The 21,195-nt window shown below is 40.7% G+C and overlaps 2 non-coding genes across 2 annotated transcripts; one reads left to right on the top strand and one right to left on the bottom strand.

Annotated features, from left to right (window-relative positions):
- The first annotated feature begins 15,420 nt into the window (after positions 1-15,420).
- On the top strand, positions 15,421-15,527 carry LOC141701413 (small nucleolar RNA R71). Its single transcript, XR_012566779.1, has one exon. It is a non-coding gene; the product is annotated as a small nucleolar RNA R71 (small nucleolar RNA).
- A 2,784-nt stretch (positions 15,528-18,311) lies between these two features.
- On the bottom strand, positions 18,312-18,418 carry LOC141701412 (small nucleolar RNA R71). Its single transcript, XR_012566778.1, has one exon. It is a non-coding gene; the product is annotated as a small nucleolar RNA R71 (small nucleolar RNA).
- Positions 18,419-21,195: the final 2,777 nt, after the last annotated feature.

Here is a 21,195-nt window from a genome sequence, read left to right as displayed (position 1 = left end):
TTCTCAAGGTTGGGCTGCCGGGACTAGACAGTCTGGACTAGTGGTGCGCGGGACTGGATGGAGCTGGGAGTCCGGACCTAGTCCTTCTAGGAGCCATATGTACTATTATGTGCCCCCCACTCCCTTATGCAGATTTTCTGGATGGGGGAGTAAGGCTAATATTGTTTATAGTTTGTTTCTTGTGAGAATAAATTTGAGCTTTCCTTGCCCCTGATCTGGATTGTGTTGAGATAGGCCATTCCGGACTAAGGTAGACTGTATTTAGAAGAATTTGAGCTTTCCTTGCCCCCAGTCCAGATTATTTTGAGGTAGGAAAATCCAGACTAAGATAGATTGTCTTTAGAATAATTTGAGCTTTCCTTGCCCCCAGTTCGGATTGTGTTGAGGTAGGCCAATCCAGACTAATGTTGATTTTCTTTAAAAGAATTTGAGCTTTTGTTGCCCCCAATCCGGATTGTGTTAAGGTAGGCAAAACCGGACTAAGGTAGAATATCTTTAGAATAATTTGAGCTTTCCTTGCCCCCAATCCGGATTGTGTTGAGGTAATCCAATCCAGACTAAGATAGAATGTCTTTAGAGAAATTTGAGATTTTCTTGCCCCTCAGTCCAGATTGGCCTCGGTCCATATTGTGTTGAGGTAGGCCTATCTGGACTAAGGTTGATTGTCTTTAGAAGAATTTGAGAATTTATTGCCCCCAGTCTGGATTGTGTTGAGGTAGGTAAATCCAGACTAAGGTAGATTGTATTTAGAAGAATGTGAGCTTTCCTTGCCCCCAGTCCGGATTGTGTTGAGGTAGGCCAATCAGGACTAAGGTAGATTATCTTTAGAAGAATTTGAGATTTCCTTGCCCCTCAGTTCGGATTGTGTTGAGGTAGGCCAATCCGGACTAAGGTTGATTGCCTTTAGAAGAATTTGATCTTTTGTTGCCCCCAGTCCGAATTGTGTCGAGTTAGGTAAATCCGGACTAAGGTATATTGTATTTACAAGAATTTGAGCTTTTCTTGCCCTAGTCCGAATTATGTTGAGGTAGGCCAATCCGGACTAAGGTAGAGTCTTTAGAAGAATTTGAGATTTCCTTGCCCCTCGGTCCGGATTGTGTTTAGGTAGGCCAATCCGTATTAAGTTGTCTTTTTTCAAAAGACGTGCCATAATAATTGTAATGTTCAATAGCTCCTGTATTATATAATCACATATATATATATATTTGTATGATGAAGGCTTCAGATTTTGCCACGTTGGATGACTGTGGGGATTCCGGATTTCGCCTATAAAAGGCCTTCCCCTTTTACTCTTTCTATTTTTTTATCTTTACAGCTCTTAGTCTTTTCTTCTCTGCCAATCTCTTTCTCTGAGTTTTAACAGTCGCGGTGTGTGGTGTTTTTCCAAGGATCTTCGAGTGTTTTGCTGTATTGCCTCCTTCTCGTCTGTGATTTTCTTATCCTGAGTTCTTTTTTCCCTTATGTATTCCTCTTGTTTACTATTATATAAACTTCTGTGTTATGGTTGTTCTTTATTTGGATGAATGGGATTCTTGTTTTTGTGTTCTTGTTATAGAATGTGTGTGTATCTCTGTTCTGTTCATATTTTGGTGTTTGATTTTTGTTTAGGATGTTTCTGTGTTTAGGGTTTTGTGTTTGAGTCCGGGCATTGGTTTTTAGTCCGGGCTCCTGGTTTTTGTGTTTGGCTTTTCTTGATATTTTGTTGTTTCTGTTTTTTGTCCGGACTTGTAATCATGGTCCGGAATCTTTTGTTTTGTTGGTTTAGGTGATGTTTATTTGTAGTGTTTGCTTTAGTATGTGGGTTTTGGGTTTTGGGGGGTAGGTTACGTCCGGGGGTAAACTTCCCCAGACTAGTGGCTTATACCTTACTAAAATTAAATATAGGATATTCCGAACCATTATAGGATATAGATTAAAGAATTTATAGGGATTTAGACTAATCGATCTCATTTCTCGTGCCAATGTATACTTCTCCTTCTACACAGGGCCTTCTGACTCCGACTCTTCATCTAACTTTAACCGAATTGAGACGGGTAAGAAAGCTTTGACTTCGGACTCTGGTGCCATTACGAAGTTAACATTTTGTAAGATATCTCCAAAGAAGGTTCCTTGTACTCCGGAGGGGCTTTGGGTAGATGTGCCGAACTATTTTATTAACAAGAGTGAAAATATCGAAAATAGCTGGTATTACAGAAGTATTAGGTCCGGGTATGCTAGACAACCGGATGCTGGTCCGGGGGTATATGACGAGGCTGAGTTTGATCGGAGATTCGCGGAAATGATGAATACGCTGAAAGATGAATACATTGCTCTGGACCACGCGGCCCAGGATTCCTTGATCCAGGCTGCTTTTCAGTTGGACTTCCGGATTAAATGGAGGTGGCCTCTACCCAGAGAGAAGATTTATCTTAGAATGGATGACAGATTTGTTCCCATCTGGCTGGAGCACCTTAGGTTCGGGTAGAACCCGCATTGGCATCTTTTTCTTAAACATTTATGTCAATATGTATACATGTTGTCTTCTATACAGATAACACCTAATGGTATTAAATGGATGAGTTGGTTCATTTCCCCTTGTTACAAGTTCGGAGTCTAGCCTACTTTCAGGCTTTGGCATCACATTTTTTTTTGGTGAAGTCTAGTCAACCGCCTATGTCTGAGATTCGCTTCCGGGCTGCGGAGTGCGGGTATGGGTTCGAGTTCAGGCCTATTATTCAACAGTTATCGCTGAAGGGCTAGAATGGGGAAATCATCTTGCTGAAGGGATTGAATTTATTTTATTTGCCTTATATAGCTCTTGCCGAAGTTCAGACCAGGTTCTCGCGTTCGGTGTCGAGGGGTGATGCTATCCGGCTAATTTTTTCTTTCTGTGAGTGTCTCGGATTCCAGCTGACCCGTGACACGTTTATGAATCACAAGACTATGAACAAACTTGGTTGTAAGTATTTTTCTGTAGTCCGGGTTACTCCGTACTCGGACATTGCTGTTTTTCGTACTTGTTTATATATTCTGTGTCCAGAGTTGTTTATCGTTGTGTTTTATCCGGGCTAATTTTTCTGTTTCTCCTTCTCTTGACATGTCTGCCTTATTACAATCCAAATATGTCTACTTCTGCTTATAGTGATGCTCTGTTGCGTTTGGGGACTTCTTTTAAATAGAGGAAGAAAGCTTCAGTTTCTGGGTCCGGGTCTCAGACCCATCCTGAGGAAGGGTCCCAAAGCAATGCAGTCTCGAATCCGGACTCTGTCGAGGATGTACGCGTTACGGACCAGGGTGGTGATGTTGACGTTGGGGATGAGTTTGAAAATCTTAAGGAGATTGAATCGTTGGGTGAGGTTCCTGATGTTGATGTAGTCTGGAGAAGAAAGAGGCTTCAGAGTGTTGGTACGAAACCTCCTCGGACTGAGAAGTCACAAGCTTTTCCTGGTGCTGATTCTGCGAGGGATAACGTGGCGCCCTCCAAACTCGGGTCAGAAGTTTGGGGTCCACACACACACATACCTTATTTATAACCTGCTTATAATAATAAAGATAATAATAATATGCAGTGACCCTATTTACCAACTATCACGGATCACAACAGGTTAAAATATGCACACAAGCCACACACACATACTTATATTACAAACGCCCAAATCCCAACTATTCCAACTTACAACTGAATATTAAACATTATTACAAACTTCATAAACTTAGACTATTCCAAAAGCTGTCAGCTAACTTAACTCGATCAACCTGGACCCCTAGCTCTCGCACTGGATTGGGGATCCTCGCTACCAACAGGTTCCTTCTTAACTGGAAAAGAACATAAACAACATCGCACAAATGAGCTAACTAGCTCAGCAAGTTACATTGACAAGACTGAGAATAATGATCATCAAGTGAAAAGAGTTATGGTATCAAGTGAACAATGAATAATAATTTAGAATTGGATATTATATTTTTATTTTAAAACCAAGGTTAGGCTGCTGATCAGTCATGCACTAACCCCAAGTAAGGCACACAACTCTGCTCTTATTACTGGATCCAAGGCACACATTGGCCTAACTTGACCACCAATCTGGTCTGACCATGAATCTGGTCCACAATTTTATAAAACAATCCAATTCTAACATAATCACAGAATAAATAATGCAAGGCAATAAACAAAATCTTAAGCAACATTGGATGTTCAATAATAAGATGGTTCCAATCTTTACAAATGAAATATGACCATCAAATGGTGAAAGGAATGGATAACCAAAGAATCAAAGTTTCAATGTTATAAGAATTTGGTCTTTCAGAGCGTAAGGTACAATGGTTTGAATATGTAAGCAATCTGATTCAGTGTTTGGTATTTAGTTTGCATGTATTTATGGAGTAGTATCGTATATCTGTGGTTTGTATTCGGGTATTTAACAATCAATGGTTCAGAAAGAATAAGGTTTATGGTTCAAAGATCAATAACTGGAATCAAGGTTTAGGGTTCAGTGCTTCAAAGAACTTGCAATATAAAACTTAACTATCAATAATCTACAATATATCTCGAGAAAGTTCAAATCACTTGCCTGGTACTAGCTTGCTATACTTCACCAATTTCCAATCACAATCTTCTACTCCTCGACTATCTGTTTCCCTTTCCTACATCTTGCCTCTTCTGCTCACATAACATAAGTGTCTATCAATACTCAACTCACACAATTCTGTTTGGTATACACTTCTATCTACCCTTCGTTTTGACTAATGGATTGAAAGTTATGCTAAAAACAAGTAAACACTGAACATGTAGACCGACAGTCAAATAAAAAAATCACATATAACACATAGCATGTCAGACAATCAATGAAATTTCATTCAATAGGAAGTCTCGGGTCATAAACAGTCTTTCGGGTATTTAATATGATTTTTTAAATATTTTTCGGAGTCAAAACGGGTCGTTGGGTAGGTTTTAAAGGAATAAACAGGGTTCGGTTGGCCAAATCTGGCTTCAAAATAATTTTCAAATAATTATCGAGCCTTGAAAACAATTTAAAATAATATTTTAAAGCTCGAATCTATTTTTCGGAATTTTTAAATTATTTATAAATAATTAAATCTAATTAAATAATTAATTAAAATCAATTAATAATTAATTAAATCAATTAATCAATTAATTTTCAAATTAATTAACCAATTAATCAATTAATTATTAACTAATATTAATTAACTAATTAATTCAGATTTATTTTTGAATTAAAAATAATTTTTGGAATTAAAATAATAATTTTTGGAATTTTCAGTAATTAAAACAAATTTTTATAATTAAAATAAAAAAGAAATATAATATTTAAAAATTTTATAAACATGAATCCTATTTTTGAAACTTCTGGAAACCTCAGGGACCTTACTTCATCTTCTTAAGTAATTCAGGGACTAAACTGCAATTTTGCAGTTCAGTCGCCGGAAAATTACGGGGATCGCCGGAGAATACGTTCCCGGCATCCTCACACCACCATCTCCTCCATATATGATCTATACAATATCAAGAACCTATTCAAGCAATCAAATCACATTAATAACCCCTGAGTTGGCCGGAATATGGCCGAGAAGTTTGCCGGTTTCTGGCGAGCTCGACGTAAACTTCAAATGACAACTCCCTCCTCTATAGATCTCGTCGATTTGCAAGACTTATACGAATCGATTGCAAATTTCATAAGGAACACAACCCACCCCTCTAGAACATCTATCTATCCCGAAATAAGAAACCCCCAAATTCAATCAAGAACATTCAAACGAATTATAAAACCTAATTTCAAAATTCGAAAATCAAACTCAATTTTGAACATGTTATTGAACTCCAAATCAGTCATATGACATATCAAAATCATCAGGAAAACAAGCTTTACAACATGCAAGCATCAAATCATTCAAACAATCATCCGTACAAAAATTCATATTTTAAATCAAAATAATTCGAAAATATATATAATCAACCTTTGATTCTGTAGTAAAACGAGTTCTGGAATCTGATAGTACTCCTCAAACCCTTCGATTTGGTTACTCGAGCTTTCCAAACAAAGATCAATAACACCTTCAAAAGCTGGTTTGATTTTTAGAAGATTTTATGAATATATGAATTTTCTCTGTAAATTTCTATAATTACTGTTTGCAAATGATTTTCGGTACGAAATAAAATACGGTAAAGGCTATTTATAATTACGGAAAATTAGTACCCCGTTGGATCATTTCGGATATAAAATAGTATGTTTATTTATAAAAACAGATCCAAACGGTACCAGTTTTCGGGATAATTATCCAAATCAGTACAATTTGTAATGCGGTCTTGGTCTCAGCGCCTGGTTACACGTACTACGAGGTGATAATTATAATAGTTTAATAAAAAGATCCCGTTATAAAAAATACGAGTTTTATTGATTTACCGAAACGAATATTGTATCGAAAATATTGCGCCGGGACCCGCATGTTAGGGCGAAAACACGCGCTAATAACACACGCAAGTATACGCGTTCGCAAGTAATATAGAATACTTTCTAGTTCGTTCCCACAGAGACTCAGCCTAATTATGTTCAATTAAACTCACTCACCAATGTATGTTTACTTCTCAATATTAAGACAATAAAACTTAGATTTGTTACTAATTATTAACTATAATTAACTACTAAAATTAACCACTTAATTAACATTTCGAATTGACAATATTAAAACACTCATGAGATCACAACTTCATTACTACTTCCTTCAATAGTCATTGTTATTACCCTTAGCATGCAACACTGATGATATTAATCGAATAACATGAAACTGATAAAAGCCAACTTTCATGTACTAATACCATTCTACCAAACATCCACAATTAAGATAGAAGTTGAATATGCATCAATTATGTTGAGTCCCTATATGTCTACAGAAATTGACAACATAATGAATTAAGCACAAGTTATTCCTTTTGATTACACAGGGCGAATAAAACGGTTAGAGTTACCCACTAATCATGCAACATCATACATGAACCTATGCTAGCATGGAAAGTTCTAAATCTCGAGATCCACCGTCGCTTCACAAGAGATTAACACCCTATCTTATATGTTCGCGACGCATATAAGACGAATACGCACAACTAATACTAGATATCATACAATCATCACACACTAAGGTATTAAACAACTAACTAAAGAATTCCATAGTAAATCCGTTACGACCCCATGATCACGATTAGCCCATGTTAGCACTTATCATCATCATGGGTTCATATGAAAACATGATAAATAAACACAAAAGAATAATAACTAAACTAATTATATTAAACCAGAGTATGTCACAAGAGTAAATAGGTTCAAAGCAAAGAAAACTAGCATCCAACGTTACAACGAAATAAAGAATCACAAGAAAATATGCTTCCTCTTCGTTGCGGTGTGCTAAAACGGTCTTCTTCCTTATCTCCTTCGCTCCTCGATTAATACAACGATTCAACACACGTGAAACGTCTCTGAAATCTACTTATATAGAAGCCCCATAAAACTCAGATTACTCAGAAGTTAGAAGCCAAACAGAAATAGGAGTCTAAAATAAATATTAAAATTTCCCGACCCTGCGCGGCCGCTCAGCATAGCTGAGCGGGCGCTCAGCTTCCTGCGCGTCTGATTTTTGCTCCGTTTCTTCGCTGTAATCTGCTCCTCTCTTCCCTCTCGCAATGCTAGACACATGCCAAGGCTTATTATTGATGATTACTCCCCCGAAATGCAACTATTACCCTGAAACGCACAAACACTAGAAAAACGCATCAAATACACAAAATACTTGATTTCAAGACACTAATTTAAGCTATTTTAAGAAGTTCTAAGTGGTATAAAATGCCGCTTATCACACCCCCAAACTTAAATTGATGCTTGTCCTCAAGCGTCACAGACTAAAAAAAAACAAAAATCATGCATGAATGCAATCTATATGAAATGCAGCGATCCCCCTTACTACGAAAAAACCAACCAACTTACATCATCTCAACAAATGCAATTAGACGACTAAAGATCAATCAAATCATGCCAACTAACATACAGCCAAAAATGTGGTGTGTGCAGATGCTTAACAGATATGCTCCAGAACTAAATCAATTATTATGACTCAACTATCATCAAGGCAATCACATGATTATACAAAGAATAAAAATTCTAGGCACAAAGTGACTTATAACACTACGAGAATCCTGGAGCTTATGACGGAATCATGCTTTTTATTAATAACAGTAATGCTTATTTGACCGTGTAATGAGTGAGGTCCACAAAAGACTTATACAATGGTATCCATGTAGCGAGCGTTAGGTTAGCGGATCCCAGACTCTAAAAGCCTTAGGTCACTAGGCACAAAGTCCCCTAAGAACTTAATAACTCGAATACCAAAGAGCCCACTCGTGATCAATTATTCATAAACACATACTCTTTTTTTTTCTTTTTTCTTTTTTTTATTTTTTTTTCCTTTTTCAAAAATTCTGAGCAAGTGCGTTTCGCTCCATCTTGCTCAACCCTAGACTACTCGCATAACATACGAGCCGGCTACTAGCCAATTGACGCCTAGCCATAATTAGCAACAAATTCCATTTTTTTTGCTCCATTTTTTCTTTTTCATGCCTTTATCACTAAGAACCTATTCTAAAATTCTAAGCATAATAAATAGATTAACCTCGAAAACAATCAGATCATAACAACAATCTAGTCCTTAAGCATTCTCTAAGACTTAGTGAAAATACAAGTGCTTCTAGCATGCATATCAACCTACATGACTCAACATCACTTTAATGCTATCACTACACTCGCATCAACATCACAAATCAGTCGGTAAATCATCGTAAAAGGGATCATGGTATATGCATAAGCTATATGATATGATAAACAAATAAAGCTATAAAAAAACTATATGGCAAAAATTATGCAACTATATGAACTAACTATCATGAATATGCAGCTATATGACACACACACAAAATATTCCTTAACTACCACCCCCAAACTTAAAATCTTCACTGTCCCCAGTGAAGGTAGTAGAAAGGAACACAGGGTATACCTACTCGGAGTCATCATCATTATCACCCTCAGTGGGTGGTGTATCAGGAGGCGGATATGCAGAGTCCTCACCAAAAACTGGCCACTGGATGTCAGCTCCAAGGCCTCGAAAAGCAATCCCTAGCGCAAGGGTGAGCTCTTGAGCAAACCTGCTCTGCGTCTCATACATAACATCCATCCTCCGTGACAGCCTCCTATATTGGGAATTAGCCATCCCAGCACCCTCCTGAGCTCTCGAAGAACCAGCCTCATCACGCCGTGGCGTCGCCATGGTAGCACCTCGTGCTGGACGCCCTCCTGGAAGACGATAACCCAGCCCATGCTCCTCGGGCTCACCACCGGTCCACTCCTACATCGCATTCATAGTCCCGGAATCAATAGGAGCGGCCGGCAACTGCAACTGCTCATGAGACGGCCGCTGAACTCCCACCGCTCGGTAAAGCTTAGTAACCGTGGATGCATAAGGGATGTTCATGTGCTTAGCTCCCCTCAAAAACTTCAGAATTCCTTGGTAGATGAACTCACCAAGGTCCACATAGTACTCCTCATTCAAAATTCCCCACAACAACTGTGCTCTCTCAACTGTGACCTCATGTGCATGCGAAGACGGCAGAATATTAGCACAAATAAACGCATTCCATGCTCGGGCATACCTGTTCATCGTGATCGCCGGAAAGTGACGATACTCATTAGTTCCAGTCTTGAAGGTCCAAACTGTGCCCGACCTACAGTGAGTAGCACAAATCAAATCCAAGTCAAAATCCTCAGCAGTTTTCTCGTTCCAGTTCTCCTCCGTGGGCTTCCTCTCTCGCTGCCCAATCACACGGCGAATCGCCGCTGGGTGAAAATCAACCGTCATCCCCCGGACCATAGAAAACCCATTCTTCTCGGCCTTCGCATTCGCATAGAACTCGCGAACCACACTCATCGGCACTGCTTCAGGTGACTCACAAAAAGCTATCCACCCCTTCTCAGCAATCATAGGCAACAACTCACCATCCCTCCCCGATGGTAAAAACCCCCTCTCCTTCAGAATCGGCTTCCCTAAAAGCCTAGTGTACTCCTCCTCCGCAGCCCTATCATTCAACCGAGGCCTCACAGCAGTACCCCTTGAAGAATCAGCCGTAGGCACAGTGCTGCTGCTATCAATAGTCCTTGCTCTCTTGGGTGCCATTGAATCTGAATAAAAGTGCTTGCGAATTGTGTTTTTGTGTTTGGGAGAGAGTTTGAGTGTAGAAGTTGTGTGGGAGATATATGGGAGAGGTTTATGTATATATAGGGAATGGATTAGGGTAGAATTTGAATAGGAGTGGGTTTATGGGTAAAAATCATGGGATAATGGGGAATAGGTCGTGGGTTTTATGGGCTGAAATTTGTGTTTTTATTTTTCTGATTTTTTTTTTGGATTTTTAGTGAACCAAAAAAAAATTCATTTAGCCGACCCCTGAGCGGGCGCTCAGCTTGTTGAGCGGTCGCTCAGCAGAGCTGAGCGGGCGCTCAGGGGGTCACTGGAAAAAAAAATTCAGCCCAGTTTTTCTGATTTTTTTGTGGTTTTGGATATGTTATTAACTTCTAAGGGTTCCTGTAATAACAAATCATGGGTTGCCTCCCACGCAGCGCTTCTTTTTCGTCATTAGCTTGACGTTGCGTACCTTCCTCAAATTGATAATAAAACGACACTAACCACTTCTCGGTTTGCCGTGTCCCCATAGTAGTGCTTCAAACGTTGACCATTAACCTTGAATGCTTGGTCCGTATCATTCTGAAAAATCTCCACCGCTCCGTGTGGAAACACAGTTTTGACAATAAAAGGTCCAGACCACCTTGATTTCAACTTCCCAGGAAAAAGTCGGAGACGAGAGTTGAATAAGAGAACTTGTTGCCCCGTCACGAATAACTTAGGATGTAGCTTCCTATCGTGCCACCTCTTCACTTTTTCCTTGTACATTTTGTTGTTCTCGTACGCTTGGAGTCGAAATTCATCAAGTTCATTAAGCTGAAACATTCGCTTCTTTCCAGCTGCATCTAGATCCAGGTTCAACTTTTGCAACGCCCAATAGGCCTTATGCTCTTGCTCCGCAGGTAAATGACATCCCTTACCATATACCAGTTGAAACAGGGACATACCAAGTGGAGTTTTGTATGCTGTTCTGTAAGCCCAAACAGCTTCATCGAGCTTTAAAGACCAATCCTTCCTTGACGGACAAACAACCTTCTCTAGAATGCGCTTGATCTCTCCGTTAGATACTTCCGCTTGACCATTTGTTTGCGGATGATAGGCAGTAGCAACTCGATGATTCACATTAAAATGCTGCATCATAGAAGTGAACTTACGGTTGCAAAAATACGACCCTTCATCACTTATGATTACCCGAGGCATTCCAAACCTTGTGAAAATCTGCTTATGAAGAAAATTCAACACTGCCTTTGCATCATTTGTCGGAAGAGCTTTGACTTCTACCCATTTTGAGACATAATCAACTGCCAGCAAGATGTACTAATTGTTACAGGATGAGACAAAAGGCCCCATGAAATCGATTCCCCAAACATCAAAGACCTCGACTTCAAGCATCACATTTAACGGCATCTCATCCTTTCTCGTCAAATTTCCCACTCGTTGGCAACGATCACACCTTAAAATAAACCGGTGAGCATCCTTAAACAAAGTAGGCCAGAAAAAACCTGCTTGCAGAATACGAGTTGCCGTCTTCTCACCACCATAGTGTCCACCATAAACTGTGGAGTGGCAGTCTCGTAATATCCCCTCCGTTTCACAGAACGGGATACATCTCCTGATGATCTGGTCAGCTCCCTGTCTAAACAAATATGGTTCATCCCACATATACCACTTCACCTCATGCAGAAACTTCTTCTTTTGAGCTGAGGACAAATTACGAGGCAAAATATTGCTGACTAGATAGTTTATAATATCTGCAAACCATGGCTCTTCCTCCTGAACTGCGAACAACTGCTCATCCGGAAAAGATTCGTTGATCAATGCCTTATCCTGTGAAGTAGACTCGGGATTCTCCAATCTAGAGAGATGGTCAGCTACTTGATTCTCAGTACCTTTTCGATCTTTGATCTCTAACTCAAATTATTGTAGTAAGAGCACCCAACGAATGAGTCTCGGCTTCGAATCCGTCTTGGAAACCAAATAGCGAATGGCCGCATGATCAGTGAACACTGTCACTTTTGTCCCAAGCAGATAAGATCGAAATTTCTCGAAACCAAAGACTATAGCTAAGAGCTCCTTCTCAGTAGTGGAGTAGTTCATTTGGGCCCCATTTAAGGTCTTGCTAGCATAGTAGACCACATGAAAGAGATTATTCTTGCGCTGCCCAAGAACTGCGCCTATCGCATAATCACTCGCATCACACATCATCTCAAAAGGCTCTGTCCAATCCGGTGCTGTAATAACTGGCGCAGTGATTAAACTCTTCTTAAGAGTCTCGAATGCCGTCAAACATTCATCATCAAATTTGAAAGACACATCTTTCTCAAGCAAGTTGCACAACGACTTAGATATCTTCGAAAAGTCCTTGATGAAACGCCGATAAAAACCCGCATGACCAAGAAAACTACGGATTCCTTTCACAGAAATAGGTGGTGGAAGATTTTCAATGACTCCCACCTTGGCTTTATCCACCTCAAGACCCTTTCTAGAGACCTTATGCCCAAGAATAATGCCTTCATGCACCATAAAATGACATTTTTCCAAATTAAGCACCAAATTAGTTTCCAGACACCTTTTGAGCACGGCACAAAGATTATTCAAACATTCATCATACGAATGTCCAAAGACGGAGAAGTCGTCCATGAACACCTCGACATTATTCCCAATCATGCAGAGAATATAGCCATCATACATCTCTGAAAAGTGGCCGGTGCGCCACATAACCCAAACGAAACTCTGCGAAAAGCAAGTGTGCCAAATGGACAAGTGAAGGTAGTTTTTTCTTTATCCTCTGGTGTAATACAAATCTTATTATACCCTGAGTAACCATCTAGAAGACAATAATACTCATGACCAGCCAACTTGTCAAGCATCTGATCAATAAATGGAAGAGGGAAGTGATCCTTCCTCGTGGCCTTGTTCAACTTTCGGTAGTCCATGCATACTCTCCATCCTGTAACTGTTCGAGTGGGAATGAGCTCATTCTTCTCATTTGCTACCACAGTGATACCTCCTTTCTTAGGCACACATTGTATGGGGCTCACCCAAGAACTGTCAGAAATAGGATAAATGATGCCTGCATCCAGCCATTTCAGAATTTCTTTCTTCACCACCTCCTTCAGGATAAGATTAAGTCTACGTTGTTGCTCAACAGTTGGCTTACTACCCTCTTCTAGAAGAATCCTATGCATGCAATATGAAGGGCTGATCCCTTTGATGTCTGCTATGGTCCATCCAATAGCCGATTTGAATTCTCTCAAAATCCTTAAGAGTGTGTCCTCCTCACTACCTGAAAGGTCAGATGCAATAATCACAGGTAATGTAGATGCATCTCCTAAAAAAGCATACCTCAAGTGTTCAGGTAATGGCTTGAGCTCCAAGGTAGGTGCTTCCTCAATTGATGGTTTGAGCTTTCCTTCAGCATTCTTGAGGTCAGAAGTACCAAGAGATTCAAATGGCATGTCCAGCTTTCGCCTCCAGGGAGAAGCATTAAGATATTGTAATTGCTCGTTGCCATCTTCATCATCACTGTCAAAATCCCCCACTAAGGCCTTTTCTAATGCATCAGACATTAGCATATGATCGAGTTCTGAAGTAACCGCAGAATCAATCACATCCACTTTTAAGCACTCCTCATCTTCTGTAGGAAATTTCATTACTTTGAATACATTGAAGGTCACATCCTGATCATGCACCCGCATAGTAAGTTCACCTTTCTGCACATCTATCAAGGTACGGCCAGTAGCCAAGAAAGGTCTTCCCAAGATTATGGGAATCTTCTTATCTTCCTCGAAATCCAGAATAACAAAGTCTGCAGGAAAGAAGAGCTTATCCACCTTGACTAGCACATCCTCCACTATGCCCCTTGGGTAAGTAATAGAATGATCAGCCAATTGTAGAGACATGTAGGTGGGTTTTGGATCAGGCAAATCCAATTTTTTAAAGATCGACAACGGCATCAGATTGATGCTTGCTCCCAAATCACAAAGGCACTTGTCAAATGACAACTTGCAATGGTGCAAGGAATGGTGAAGCTACCTGGATCTTTAAGCTTTGGAGGTAACTTTTGCTGCAGCACAATGCTGCATTCTTCCGTTAGAGCAATGGTCTCAAGGTCATCCAGTTTCACCTTCCTTGAAAGAATACTCTTCATAAACTTCACATAACTAGGCATTTGCTCCAGAGCCTCAGAAAGGTATATTGATGTGAAGTTTCTTGACCACCTCCAGAAACTTACCGAACTGCTTATCCAGCTTTTGTTGTTGCAATCTCTTAGGGAAAAGTGGTGGAGGATAGAGCTGTTTCTCCCCTGTATTACCCTCAGGCAGAGTGTGTTCAACAGTAGTCTTCCTTGGTTCCGCCGCTTTCTCCTTTTGCTTAGCTTCTTCATCTCTAACTTCAGCTTCACCTTCTTTTGCCTTTTCAGCATCAACAACTTTCCCAGACCTTAAGGTAATAGCCTTGACTTGCTCTTTAGCTTCCTTCCTGCCTGGTACTTCCGTGTCACTGGGAAGTGTTCCAGGTTGACGATTGAGCACTGTATTGGCTATTTGACCGATTTGATTTTCCAAGGTCTTGATAGAAACCGCCTGACTCTTGCACTACAGCTTAAGTTCCTCAAAATCAGCACTAGTGGGTGCAGCTGCACTTCCTTGTTAAGGATATGATTGCCTTTGAGCATACTGTTATGGTTGCTGGAATCTAGGTGGATTGAACTATTTACTCACACCTTGCTGATATGGTGGCTGAATAGCATTCTGATTATTACCCCAGCTGAAATTTGGATGATTTCTGTTGTTAGGATGATAAGTAGCTGGCACAGGCTGCTGTTGTCGCTGATAATTGTTCACATACTGAACAGATTCATTGATAAGAGAACACTGATCCGTAGCATGAGAACCTGCACAAAGCTCACAGACCATAGCTATTTGATTGACTCCATAGGTAGCTAGAGAATCGACCTTCATAGACAGCGCTTGGAGCTGCGCTGCAATAGCGGTGGCTGCATCGACTTCCAGAATACCTGCTACCTTCCCAGGCATCATCCTCTGAGTTGAGTTTTGATGCTCATTTGCAGCCATAGTCTCAATAAGATTATAAGCCTCAGTATAGCTTTTGGCCCACAAGGCGCCTCCAGCTGCTGCATCGAGCATGGGCCGAGATTGAGCCCCCAAACCATTATAGAAACCAGTGATCACCATCCAATCGGGCATTCCAAGATGTGGACACTTTCTCAACATTTCCTTGTAGCGTTCCCAAGCTTCGCACATAGATTCTGTAGGTTGCTGCGCAAACTGAGTAAGAGCACTTCTCATAGCAGCAGTCTTTGCATTGGATAAAACTTCACCAGAAACTTTTGCGCAAGATCTTGCCAAGTAGTGATGGACCCAACTAGTTCAGAATGTAACCAGTCCTTAGCTTTATCCCTCAGTGAGAATGGGAAAAGCCTCAACTTGATAACCTCATCAGTCACGCCATTATATTTGAAAGTACTGCAGATCTCGACAAAATTCCTTATGTGCATGTTGGGGTCTTCAGTCGCAGCACCTCCAAAAGAAACAGAATTCTGCACCATCTGAATAGTGCCTGGCTTGAAGAATGCTTGACTGAATGTCATCAATTTTAGGCCGCGAGAAGTCCATAAGAGCTGGATCGGCCGGAACAATACGATCACCCATGATTACTGGTTCTTTCTGCTCACTTCCTGAATCTGAATCTTCAAAATCTATCTTCTCGGGAATATCAAGAACTTCGTCTGTCTCCTCAGCTGTATCTAAAGTCCTCTTGCGAGTACGAGAACGAGTTTGCATAAACACTCGCTAAAGTACCTGAAACACAACCGGAAACAATAAGTAACACGTCTTAATCACTGAGTCCTAACGACCAATGATGGTAAGTACATAAACTAAACAAATACGCCGAGTCCCCGGCAGCGGCGCCAAAAATTTGTTAGGGCGAAAACACGCGCTAATAACTGATAAGTGGCATTTTATACCACTTAGAACGTCTTAAAATGGCTTAAATTGGTGTCTTGAAATCAAGTATTTTGTGTATTTGATGCGTTTTTCTAGTGTTTATGCATTTCAGGGTATTAGTTACATTTCGGAGGAGGAATCATCAAGAATAAGCCTTGGCATGTGTTCACCATTGCGAGAGGAAGAGAACGGGCAGATTACGGCGAAGAAACAGAGCAAACCGGGAATTTTTCCAGTAGGGTCCTGCGCGCCCGCGCAACAATGCTGAGCGGCCGCGCAGCAGCCTTGCGCGCCCGCGCAGAAATGCTGAGCGGCCGCGCAGGGTCGGGGAAAAAGCTGAATTATTTTAGACTTCTACTTCTGTTTGGCTTCCAACTTCTATGTAATCTGAGTTTTATGGGACTATTATATAAGTAGATTTGAGACATTTTCATAGAGAATAAGAAGGAGATTATGTTTTAAATTGTGTTAGCGCAAGAAGCGAAGGAGATAAGGAAGAAGACCGATTTAGCACACTGCAGCGAAGAGGAAGCATATATTCTTGTGATTCTTGTTTCGTTGTAACGTTGGATGCTAGTTTTCTTGCTTTGACTTATTTACTCTTGTGACGTACTCTGTTTTAATATAATTAGTTTAGTTATTATTTTCTTGTGTTGATTATCATGATTTCATATGAACCCATGATGGCGATAAGTTTTATTATGGGCTAATCGTGATCATGGGGTTGCAACGGATTTATTATGAACTTCTTTAGTTAATTGTTTAATACTTTAGTGTGTGATGATTGCATGATATCTAGTATTGGTTGTGCGTATTCGTCTTATGTGCGTCGCGAACATATAAGATAGGGTGTTAATCTCTTGTGAAGCGACGATGGATCTTGAGATTTAGAACTTGCCATGCTAGCATAGGTTCATGTACGTTGTGCATGATTAGTGGGTAACTCTAACAGTTTTATTTGCCCTATGTAATCAGAAGGAATAACTTGTGCTTAAATCGTTGTGTTGTCAATTTCTGTAGACATATAGGAACTCAACATAATTGATGACTATTCAACTTCTATCTTAATTGTGGATGCTTGGTAGAATAGTATTAGTACAATGAAAGTTGGCTTTTATCAGTTTCGTGTTAATCGATTAATATCATCACTGTCACATGCTAAAGGTAATAACAATGGCTATAGAAGGAAGTAATAATGAAGTTGTGATCTCATGAGTGTTTTATTATTGATAAGTTGAAGTGTTAGTTAAGTGGTTAATTAAGTAGTTAATTATAGTTAATATTTAATCAACAATTTTAGGTGTTATTATCTTAACATTGAGAAGTAGTCATACATTGGTGAGTGAGTTTAATTAGACAAAAACTTAGTCTGAGTCTCTGAGGGAACGAACTAGAAAGTATTCTATATTATTTGCGAACGCGTATACTTGCGTGAATATTAGTGCGTGATTTCGCCCTAACAAGTTTTTGGCGCCGCTGCCGGGGACTCGGCGTATTTGTTTAGTTTATGTACTTACCATTATTGGTCATTAGGACTCAGTGATTAGGACGTAGTAGTTAATTACTCTTTTCGGTTGTGTTTCAGGTACTTTAGCAAGCGTTTATGCAAACTCGTACTCGTGCTCGCAAGAGGACCTTAGATACAGCTGAGGAGAAAGACGAAGTTCTTGATACTCCGGAGAAGTTAGATTTTGAGGATTCGGATTCCGGAACTGAGCAGAAAGAACCAGTAAACATGGGAGATCGTATTGTTCAAGCTGATCCAGCTCTTATGGATTTTTCTCGGCCTAAAATTGATGACATTCAGTCAAGCATCCTTCATCCGGCTATTCAAGCTAACACCTTTGAAATCAAGCCGGGCACTATTCAGATGGTGCAAAATTCTGTTTCTTTTGGAGGAGCGGCAACTGAAGACCCCAACATGCACATAAGGAATTTGTCGAGATCTGCAGCACTTTTTAGTATAATGGCGTGACTGATGAGGCTATCAAGTTGAGGCTTTTCCCATTCTCACTGAGGGATAAGGCTAAAGACTGGTTACATTCTGAACCAGCTGGGTCCATCACTACGTGGCAAGATCTTGCGCAAAAGTTTCTGGTGAAGTTTTATCCAATGGCAAAGACTGCTGCTATGAGGAGTGCTCTTACTCAGTTTGCGCAGCAACCTACAGAATCTATGTGCGAGGCTTGGGAACGCTACAAGGAAATGTTGAGAAAATGTCCACATCATGGAATGCCGGATTGGATGGTAATCACTGGTTTTTATAATGGTTTGGGGGGCCCAATCTCGGCCCATGCTCGATGCAGCAGCTGGAGGCGCCTTATGGGCTAAAAGCTATACTGAGGCGTATAATCTTATAGAGACAATGGCTGCAAATGAGCATCAAAACCCAACTCAGAGGATGACGTCAGGCAAGGTAGCAGGTATTCTGGAAGTTGATGCAGCCACCGCTATTGCAGCCCAGCTCCAATCGCTATCAATGAAGGTTGATTCTTTGGCTACGTATGGAGTTAATCAAATAGCTATGGTTTGTGAGCTTTGTGCAGGTTCTCATGCTACGGATCAGTGTTCTCTTGTCAACGAATCTGTTCAGTATGTGAATAATTATCAGCGTCAACAGCAGCCTGTGCCAGCGACCCTATCATCCTAACAACAGAAATCATCCAAATTTCAGCTGGGGGAATAATCAGAATGCTATTCAGCCACCATATCAGCAAGGAGTAAGTAAATAGTTTAACCCACCTGGATTCCAGCAACCACAGCAGTATGCTACAAGGCAATCATATCCTCAACAGGGAAGTGCAGCTGCACCTACTAGTGCTGATTTTGAGGAACTTAAGCTGTTGTGCAAGAGTCAGGCGGTTTCTATCAAGACCTTGGAAAATCAAATCGGTCAATTAGCCAATGCAGTGCTCAATCGTCAACCTGGCACTCTTCCCAGTGACACGGAAGTACCAGGCACGAAGGAAGCTAAAGAGCAAGTCAAGGCTATTACCTTAAGGTCTGGAAAAGTAGCTGATGCTGAAAAGGCAAAAGAAGTTGAAGCTGAAGTTAGAGATGAAGAATCTAAGCAAAAGGAGAAAGTGGCGGAACCAAAGAAGACTACTGTTGAACACACTCTGCCTGAGGTTAATACAGGGGAGAAACAGCTCTATCCTCCACCACCTTTTCCTAAGAGATTGCAGCAACAAAAGCTGGATAGACAGTTCGGGAAGTTTCTGGAGGTGTTCAAGAAACTTCACATCAATATACCTTTCGCTGAGGCTCTGGAACAAATGCCTAGTTATGCGAAGTTTATGAAGACTATTCTTTCAAGGAAGGTGAAACTGGATGACCTTGAAACCGTTGCTCTCACGGAAGAATGCAGCGCGGTTCTGCAACAAAAGTTACCACCAAAACTGAAAAGATCCAGGAAGCTTCACCATTCCTTGCATCAATTGGCAATCTAACTTTTGACAAGTGCCTTTGTGATTGGGAGCAAGCATTAATCTGATGCCGTTGTCGATCTTTAAAAAGCTGGATCTGCCTGACCCAAAACCCACATACATGTCGCTACAATTGGCGGACCGTTCCATTACTTACCCAAGGGGCATAGTCGAGGATGTGCTCGTCAAGGTGGATTAAGCTCTTCTTTCCTGCAGATTTTGTTATTCTGGATTTTGAGGAAGATAAGAAAGATTCCCATAATCTTGGGGAGGCCTTTCTTGGCTACTGGCCGTACTTGATAGATGTGCAAAAAGGGGAACTTACTATGCGAGTCCAAGATCAGGATGTGACCTTCAACGTATTCAAGGCAATGAAATTCCCTACAGAAGATGAGGAGTGCTTAAAAGTGGATGTGATTGATTCTGCGGTTACTTCGGAACTCGATCACATGCTAATGTCTGATGCATTGGAAAAGGCCTTAGTGGGGGATTTTGACAGCGATGATGAAGATAGCAACGAGCAATTACAATATCTGAACGCTTCTCCATGGAAGCGAAAGCTCGACATATCATTTGAATCTCTTGGTACTTCTGACCTTAAGAATGCTGAAGGGAAGCTCAAACCATCAATAGAGGAAGCACCTACCTTGGAGCTAAAACCATTACCTGAACACTTGAGGTATGCTTTTTTAGGTGATTCATCTACGTTACCTGTTATTATTTCAGCTGACCTTTCAGGTAGTGAGGAAGACAAGCTCTTAGGATTTTGAGAGAATTCAAATCGGCTATAGGATGGACCATAGCAGACATCAAGGGGATAAGTCCTTCATATTGTATGCATAAAATTCTGTTAGAGGAAGGTAGTAAGCCAACTGTGGAACAACAGCGAGGACTGAACCCGATCATGAAGGAGGTGGTGAAGAAAGAAATTCTGAAATGGCTAGATGCAGGCATCATTTATCCTATTTCTGACAGCTCGTGGGTGAGCCCCATGCAATGTGTACCTAAGAAAGGAGGTATCACTGTGGTCGCAAATGAAAAGAATGAGCTCATCCCTACTCGAACAGTTACAGGATGGAGAGTATGCATGGATTATAGAAAATTGAAACAAAGCCACAAGGAAGGATCACTTCCCTCTCCCATTCATTGATCAAATGCTTGACAGATTGGCGGGACATTGAGTATTTTTGTCTTCTGGATGGTTATTCCGGGTATAATCAGGTTTGTATTGCACCAGAGGATCAGGAAAAGACTACCTTCACTTGTCCTTTGGCACATTTGCTTTTCGTAGAGTTTCGTTTGGGTTATGTGGCGCCCCGGCCACCTTTCAGAGATGTATGATGGCTATATTCTCTGACATGATTGGAAATAATGTCAAAGTGTTCATGGAGACTTCTCCGTCTTTGGACACTCATATGATGAATGTTTGAATAATCTGCGCGCCGTACTCAAAAGATGCGTGGAAACTAATTTGGTGCTTAATTGGGAGAAATGTCATTTTATGGTGCGTGAAGGCATTATCCTTGGGCATAAGGTCTCTAGCAAAGGTCTGGAGGTGGACAAGGCCAAGGTGGGAGTCATTGAAA

The sequence above is a fragment of the Apium graveolens genome, unplaced genomic scaffold, assembly GCF_009905375.1.
Source record: "Apium graveolens cultivar Ventura unplaced genomic scaffold, ASM990537v1 ctg3794, whole genome shotgun sequence".
Taxonomy (NCBI): Eukaryota; Viridiplantae; Streptophyta; class Magnoliopsida; order Apiales; family Apiaceae; genus Apium; species Apium graveolens.
Note: the sequence above shows the minus strand (reverse complement) of the source record. Positions and strands in the feature narration are given on the sequence as shown.